Raw genomic sequence first — 8,337 nt, forward strand, 5'->3', positions numbered from 1 at the left:
GGAGTGCTCTAGCCGCGGAGTCAGAGCGCTCTACGTGCCTTGCCAGTGTGGAAGTGTCGTGAGTTAGCGCGCACGGGGCTGCTTTAATGCATTCTAACTCGCAAGTGTAGCCATGCCCTAAGTGTGGCTTGGCCAGGGTTACAAAAGAAGTCATTTGCAGAATCAGGAATAGAACCCAGGAGTCCTGACTTCCAGTCCTTTTGTTCAAATCACTAGACACTCACTTCCTTTTAATAAACTAGAGGATTATGATCATAATTGCAGAGGTTTACTTACAGGCATCACAGACTTTGATTCTTCTAAGTTCCTATTGCCGAAGGAACATTCCGCTGCCCAAGTGAAGGAATTCAGCCTTTTGAATTGTGCAATACTGTAGATCTGTGCTGGGAAGTCTATCTTTGAGGAGGAAAAGGGTGATTGATTGCTTCAGGCACAGCTTCACGTATTGTTTTTAAAGCCAACGGGAATCTGGTGTGCGTGAAAACCTGTTTGTAGAAGGCAATGTGGATGTGTTTGAAGTCATGGGAGTGGTGTTAACCCAAGGAGAGAACCGGCTGATGTGCTTTGCAATATATAGGCTGTGTGGTGGTGGAGAGAGACACATAGGTGACTCAGATACATTAATGAAGAGAGTGACAATGGTTGGTCTTAAAATTTGCCAGCATGGGTTGAGCTAACTAGATAATGCGTCTGTTCTGTTGGCAAAGCGCTGAGCGTTGTAGCATCTCAGTGCTGCCTGTGGATTAAAGACACCCGGAGAGCTGCCTGGGGGTGTGTGAGGGACTCAGCTGGTTCTCTATCTAATTCTGGGTGTAAGCAGGCCCCTCACTTGGAGCTCAATGCCAGCGCTTCACCCTGCACTAGGTGTGGTGCCTTCGAGTGTACTCTCAAATTTTCTTCATGCCAGTCCGGGGGATGGCAGGGTGATGAGGAGAATCTTACGGCGTGAGCTGATGGGAGGACTCTGGATATCATCTCACGAGAGCTCAAGAAGGGCGTCAGGCCTGCACGCTGGTTTGGATAAGTGCAGTGTGCCAGCTGATGGGAGGAATGAAGGCCTCTCCCACTGAAGGGTTTGTGCCTGGACTGGATCCAGAGGCCATGCACAGGGAAAACCCTCTAATCCATTCCCTGGTGAGGGTGCCAACCTCCCACCTGTGCTCTGACAATCTCCCCCTGGACCTGCCCCTAGTGGAATGCATCTGTGAGTGACACATCCCCTGGGGCCAGGCAGTGCTGTCACACGTCTGACCTCACCTCGCAGAGTGGCGTGGGAGTCGCAGCAAATGGAGACAGACTGTGCCTGATATACCTCAATGATCACAGTTTGCTTGGCCACCGGGGCCACCTAGACAATAGGAATGCCCCTGAAAGGCTGCTTGGGGTGGGATTCACGATAATAGAGGAGACAGTCCCAAAGCCCCCAGCCCGGCTAACTTTGCTCTCACAATATATTTTCTATGCAGCGACAGCTCATCAAGCAACGTTCTGTTCTGCAGCAGCGGAGTTCCCCCAGCACAACCTTTGCTGCTGCTGCTGCTGCTCTGATGTGAGGGGCAAAGACAGCCCAGCTCTTTATAATCCGATCCCTGGTGAGCTTTTAGCACTGGCAGTTTGGGTGGGGCGGGGGATCATCATTTGTCTTGTAAACAGGGGAGAACCTGGTCATTATGGTTGTTGGGCAAATAAATCTGAATGCCCTCAAAGTCGGTTTTGCCGTGATTACAATCACACTGTAAAGGCCAATGGCTTTGTGCTCCCGGGGGATCTTGGGATGTGATAGTGAAATGCCACTGGGTGCTCAGTTTTAGAGCTCTGCCTGTGTTCTCTGAGGGGGCTGCTTCTGCTCCCACACCAGCTGTAGACCACTGATTTCAGCGACTTCTCCCTGAGCTACACTTGGGGATAGTTTAGCACCTGATTCTGGTCTCACTTACACCAGTGTAAATGGAAAATATATACGTAGGCCCTAAAACATTCCAGGCTAGATTTTGGAGTCATTTTTTTTACCTTCTGGTTTCTGATCCTTTACGTGGCACACAGGTTTTAATTTGCAGCTTTTCTCTGCAACCAGGAAGACTAGTAGAACCTTACTTTATCTTTAACGATGGCTGAGATGTTCGTGTATTCACCTGACTCCAGGAGATGGGGCTTCAAGAAAAATACCAAATATTGCAAGACTTGTGATGAAATTGTGAGAGTTGGGGACAGTATTGCTATGACTGTGCCCATGCCAGGGGCTGCACTGATTTAATGACATTGATGTAGTTACATTGGTGCAAAATCTGTGGGTAGACCGAACGTGAGTTTTAACCTCACCAACTAGCGGAGACAGGGACCGAATGTCATGGTGCCTCCCTGTTTATCTTTTCACCCATTTTGTGTGCTTCCAAGGATTTGATGGAGGGACTATTTAATTATCCCTGTGTTAGAAGTTAGTCATTCATGTTTGTGGCCCTTGATTCCTTTGTCTTTTCCTTTCAAGTTAATTTCACCCTAATCTTTCGCTGGAATAAAATCTCTTTTTCTGACCTTTATTCCCTGTCAGTGCCATTCCGAATGTCCTAGAGGTCATAGGAACTGCATATAGCGAGTAAAGCTGTTCCATTCCTACTCCAACAGGAGACACTGTGCTCTAGAACAGGTATTTCAATCAGTACTAAGGAGAAGCTGCCCTCAATGATTTTAAAAATAAAAAAAATTACCTGTCACATCAGTAGTAGACAAGTAAAAATAGCACCTCCCCCACCTTGTCTCTCTAGTGTCCTGGGACTGACACGGCTACAACAACCCTGCATATCCGTAGCAGCACAGATTACACACAACTACTATTGACGTGTCATGAAATAAGGCACAACTAATGCAGAATATCAGATGAGAACTACAAAATGACATTTTGAAACTTTCCAAGATGAAATTTCTTCTTTCATGGCAAATGTTGCTGAAATTGAGACGATTCTGAAAAAAATTGGTTTTGTCTAAACCGCGTTTTCTACCAGAAACCAGTTGTGACAAATTTCTGACCGGCAATTTCTGATGTCCCTGTGGCTGAGCCAGCGCCTGGCCTCTAGCTGCAAGGAGAGGATGTGTGATAGCATGATAGGCAGCGTGGCCTAGTAGCCTCAGCAGAGGACTCAGAAGAGGGGGCTAAGCTCAGCTCTGACTTCTCTGGGCAGATGTCTGAAGTGGGGCGCGGAGACGGGGCTGAGGGTGATGTGAGGTCAGGGGAACTGCTGGAGTTCTGCAGGGTCAGGTGGGGGCTGAGATCCAGAACACTTCCCCATACTGCTGCATTAAGCTGGAGAACAGAATCTGGATCGAATCTATTTCCTTTTCTTCTTTGCAATACTGGTTCTCCTCTCTCCCCTCCACCCCCTGCCCTTTGTTTTACTTGAACAAGGCAAAATAAAGATCCAGTGTTTTGTCTGTTTTATTCCTGCAGAAGTCTGGCCCCAGACTCTGCCCTGGCTGGCCGGGTAGGCCAGTGCTGGAGTTCAGTGTCTAGGAGTTTCTGCTCCCTGCAATTTTATGAGGACTCTGATTTATCTGAGAATGTCGGCAAGGGCTGTGTGTGGAGGCACTGGTACGGAGCTAGGGCCATGCTGAAATGCAGCGCTGGCATTTACACAACGGCAGAACAAAAAGGAGAGAGCAAGCCTGAGCTTTCAGGGCCTGACATGGGACCAGTCATCTGTGGAGGACCGAGGGAGCTGTAATTGCTGTAGTGAAATAATCAAAGCTGACCCTTAGAGAACGGATTATGGAGAGAGAAAAGCATTTCCCTGCATCAGCACAGAGCCCAGGCATAGGGCTGTCGGCTACGTGAGCCGGCTCACGGATAGACTGGAGGGGGGAGCAGGCTGGCTGGCTCGCTTTGGCTCAGTCACATACACTGGCTCATATAATCTTGTTCACAAATTTATCAAACTCTATCTTCAAACCAGTTAGATTGTTTGCCCTCCCTGGTCCTATTGGGCGTCTGTTCCAGAGCCTCCCTCTTCTGATGGTTAGAAACCTTCCTCTAATGTCCAGCCTGAATTTATTCATGGCCAGTTTATCCTCATTTGTTCTTGTGCCACCATTGTCCTTCAGCTTGAAGGGTGTTCATGTCCTGCTGTGTTTATAGAGCGCAACCAGGGCCCCTTCCGCCTGCAAAACAGGCTGGGCTCTTTCATTCTCGTCTCCTAAGATAGGGTCTCCATTCCCCTGAGCATCTTAGCAGCCCTTTTCAGCACCTCTTCTCGTTTGAATTCATCTTTCTTGAACATGGGTGACTGAACATGGACGGTCATAGTCTGGCTTCTAGGAGCTCTTAGTCTAGCTCTCATTTGCCCACCATGTTGGCTTTCCCAGCTTGGGACAAGGAATTTGAACTTTGTTCTCATCCAGCAGTTGCTTCCTTCAGGCTAGGGTGGAACATGTTGGGAGGGGAAGGTGCCAGGGAAGCTTGCGCCATCCTGTCTGTTTTGTAAGCCAAGAGAGCCTGGCTTTTCAGAAGAGCTGAGCACCCAGAGCTCCATTTGAGATCCGTGGGAGCTGCGGGGGAATATCGAGTGAGAGCAGTGAGTACTATTGTGTATGGCACTGGTGAGACCACAGCTGGATGTTGTGTCCAGTTCTGCTATTAAAGGTCTGTCTACACAGCAATGGGGCAGTGTAATTTCTAGCTCAGGTAAACATACATGAACGAGCTCTGCTAGCACCTAAACTGGGGGGAGGGATAGCTCAGTGGTTTGAGCATTGGTCTGCTAAACCCAGGGTTGTGAGTTCAATCCTTGAGGGGGCCAGTTAGGGATTTGGGGATTTAGTTGGGGACTGGTCCTGCTTTGAGCAGGGGGTTGGACTAGATGACCTTCCAACCCTGAGATTCTATGATTCAGGTTTGCTGCCACTCTGCCCGACCCCTGGGTCAGTGCTCCGGTGGCGAGACCTCATCTGCTGCACTGCTATTCTTAGGCACAGGCTCGAGCAGAGCTGGCACGTCTGCCCACCCGAACTGGATCTCACGTCTCCAATTGGACGTACCCTAAAAAGGATGTTGACAAATGAGAACGAGTTCAGAAAAGAGCTCCAGGAATGATTTCAGGCCTGGGAACCCACTGTGAGAGTGAGACACTAAAGAAGCTCAGTTGATTTAATTTAACAAAGAGGGGACGTGATCACAGGCATTAAGAACTGACACAGGGAGAAGATTTCTGCTAGCAGGAGGCTCCTTAACTTAGCATAAAAAGAAAGCACAAGATCCAGTGTCTGGAAGCTAAAGTTAGACCGGAGATTAGGTGCGAACTTTCTAACAATGAGGATGATCAACCACTGGAAGAGCTTCCTAAGGGACATGGTGGATTCTCCCTCACTAGTCTTTAAACCAAGACAGGATGTCGCGTTCTAAAAGATCTGCTCTAGCTTAGCGGGAAATTCTGGGCTGGATGCAGGAGTGGATGGGTGACAGTCTCTGGCCTATGGTAACGGGAGGTCAGACTAGACTATCATAATGGTCCCTTCTGGCCTTAGTGTATGCATCCAGGATCACCAAGGGCTTTGGACCCCAGGGCCTTCCCCAGCATCGTTCATGAGCATTGTTTCACTTTCACACACAGGCAAAGTAGGTTTCTTTGGGCTCTTGGAAGCCTAGTGGAACTCTCACTAGCTGCCCCCAGGATCCCTTGGTTCCCTGGAGACTTTTCTTCCCCACTTCCACTTTGCTTTGGGACCGTGAGCACTGAAAAGTCCCCGGATCTGTCAGCACTGATGGCGGGAGGCCCCCAGTGGAGGAGAGAGGCAGGGTCAGGAGCAAAGATCCAGTGGCTGGAAGCTAAAGCTAGACAAGTGTTACTCCCTCACCTCCACCGAACTCAGCGGTGGAGGTGAGGGAGTAACAGCTCATGAGGTAACAGACTGAGCCAAGAAATCCAGGTAATAAACAAGCCTCTAAATATCCCTGGGTTGAGATGTTCGGGCTGAGCACACAACCAGCACCTCGTTCAGTGCCTGCAGGGAAGCTGCCCTCCCAGGCGGGGTTTGAACATGCCAACCTGCGCTGAGAGGCAGGAAATGTATTGGGGAAGGAGGTGAATGAAAAGAAGGTTGGAAGAGGTTCTTGAGGGGACTTCACTGTTATGGTGACTGACAGGCCCTACAATAGTAACAGATGGGGCCCTTGCCACTGGGGCTGGCTCTAAATGAGAACGGGCCTGTTCCCAGTTCCCTGCCCTGGATTCCTCTCATGCCCTTTTGTGACCCTGAATTCACCATATTGGGAGTTGCTATGGTCGCGCCAGTGTCCACGGCGAGAGTCTGACACTGCTCTGAGGCCTGTGTGGCACCCAGCTCCAGGAGGTGAGCCCAGGCTGGAGCAGCAGCCCTGAATTTCAGCCTTAGCACCGCATTCCCAGCCGTTTCCATTCCGTGGGCAGGGCTGTGCCCAGCTCTAATGGGGACGCAACATCATGCACCTCACTGTGCTGGCCTGGGTGCAGGGGCTACTCCGGGTCTGAGTCACGCAAGGGCAGAACTTCCTCTTGCACCTGGCCTGAGTTCCCTGGCTGGGCACTGGGAGCGCTGTAGGACTCAATGTGTGAGACCAGCATTCTCAAACTGTGGGTCAGGACCCCCAAAAGTGGGTCACGACTCCATTTTATGGGGTTGCCAGAGCTGATGTTAGACCGGCTGGGGCCCAGGGCCAAAGCCAAAGCCTGATCCCCACTGCCCTGGGCCAAAGCCTGAGGGCTTCAGCCATGGGTGGCGGGGCTCAGATTACAGGCCCCCCCCCCTTGGGCTTCAACTCCCTCCACCCCCGCCTAGGGTCATGGGACTTGGGCTTTGCCCCCTCCCCCCAGTGTTGCCAACTTTTTAATCGCACAAAACCGAACACCCCTGCCCTGCCCTGTCCCTGCCCCGAGGCCACGCCCCCCCATCGCTCGCTCTCCCCCGCCTTCACTGACTTTCACCGGGCTGGGGCAGAGGGTTGGGGTGCAGGGGGGGGGTGTTGAGGGTTCCGGTTGGGGGTGCAGGCTCTGGGGTGGGGTCAGGGATGAGGGGTTTGGGGTGCAGGAGGGAGTTCAGGTATGGGAGGGGACTCCAGGATGGGGCAGGGGATTGGGCTGCAGGGTCCTGGCGGCGCTTACCACGGCTCCCAGGAAGCGTCCGTCAGGTCCCTGCAGCCCCGAGGTGCATCGGCGGCCAGGGAAGCTCCACACACTGCCCTTGCGCCCGCAGGCACCACCCCCCAGCTCCCATTGGTTGCGGTTCCCAGCCAATGGGAGCTGCGGAGCTGGCCCTCGGGGGGAGGGGGAGGGCAGTGCACAAAGTGTCCCTGGCTGCCCATGCGTCTAGGGGCTGCAGGGACCTGATGGCCGCTTCCAGGAGCCGCATGGAGCGGGGGCAGGCAGGGAGCCTGCCTTAGCCCCAGGCCTCTGCTGCGCCGCCAACTGGACTTTTAACGGCAACCCTACCCCTCCGCCTGGGGTGGCGGGGCTTGGGCGGGCTCGGGCTTTGGTCCCCCTTCCTGGGGTCATGTAGCAATTTTTGTTGTCAGAAGGGAGCTGTCCGCGCGGTGAGGGGGGAGCGGAGCTACACAGTCTGCGGGGTGGGGCAGTGCTGGGGCCCCCACCGGCCGCCCGGAGCCAGGTGGCGGCGGCTCCCCAAGTGGCGCTGTGCCGCCACTTCGGGGCGGGCTTCTCCCCCAGCTCGCAGCTGCGCCGGCTCGCTGCGCTTCCCAGGATGGCGGGAGCCCGGGGCGGCGCTCTCCGGTGCTCTGCGCCGCGCACGGAGCCTCGACCCTAAGAGCCAGAGGGACCTGCCGGGGGGCGAGGTGGGGAGTCTGGGCAGTGCTTACCTGGGGCGGCTCCCGGGAAGCATCCGGCAGGTCCCTCTGGCTCCTAGGGTCGGGTTGGGTGGGTGGGGTGGGGGGCAGGGACTCTCTGTCCGCTGCCGGCGCCTGCAAACCCCGCCCCCCGCAGCTCTGATTGGGCAGGAGGGGGCCGGGTCAGCACGCGGAGTACCCCCTCCGCCTCTGTGCCTATGCCTTGGCGGTGATGGTGAGCGGTCCCCGATATCGGGACAAAGGGCGTCCCGACCGATGTGCGGTCAGGATGCGGGACATTTTCTGTTATGGTTTTAGGGAGCCAGCTGAATGTTCCAAATTTAGGAGTCTAGCCCCAAAACGGGGCGTGAGATTAGCTTAAGAATAGTGAGTTTAAAAAAAAAAAAAAGGTTTTTCTTTGCTTTCCTATTCGAGCCTATAAGCTGCATGCAGGTAACATATTCAATCTTTTCTCCTCCACCATGAGGGCTAGAGACTTACTTTTATAATCGATATAAACAAAGCTGAGAGTCTCA

This window comes from Emys orbicularis, chromosome 22 (genome assembly GCF_028017835.1).
Source record: "Emys orbicularis isolate rEmyOrb1 chromosome 22, rEmyOrb1.hap1, whole genome shotgun sequence".
Classification (NCBI taxonomy): Eukaryota; Metazoa; Chordata; order Testudines; family Emydidae; genus Emys; species Emys orbicularis.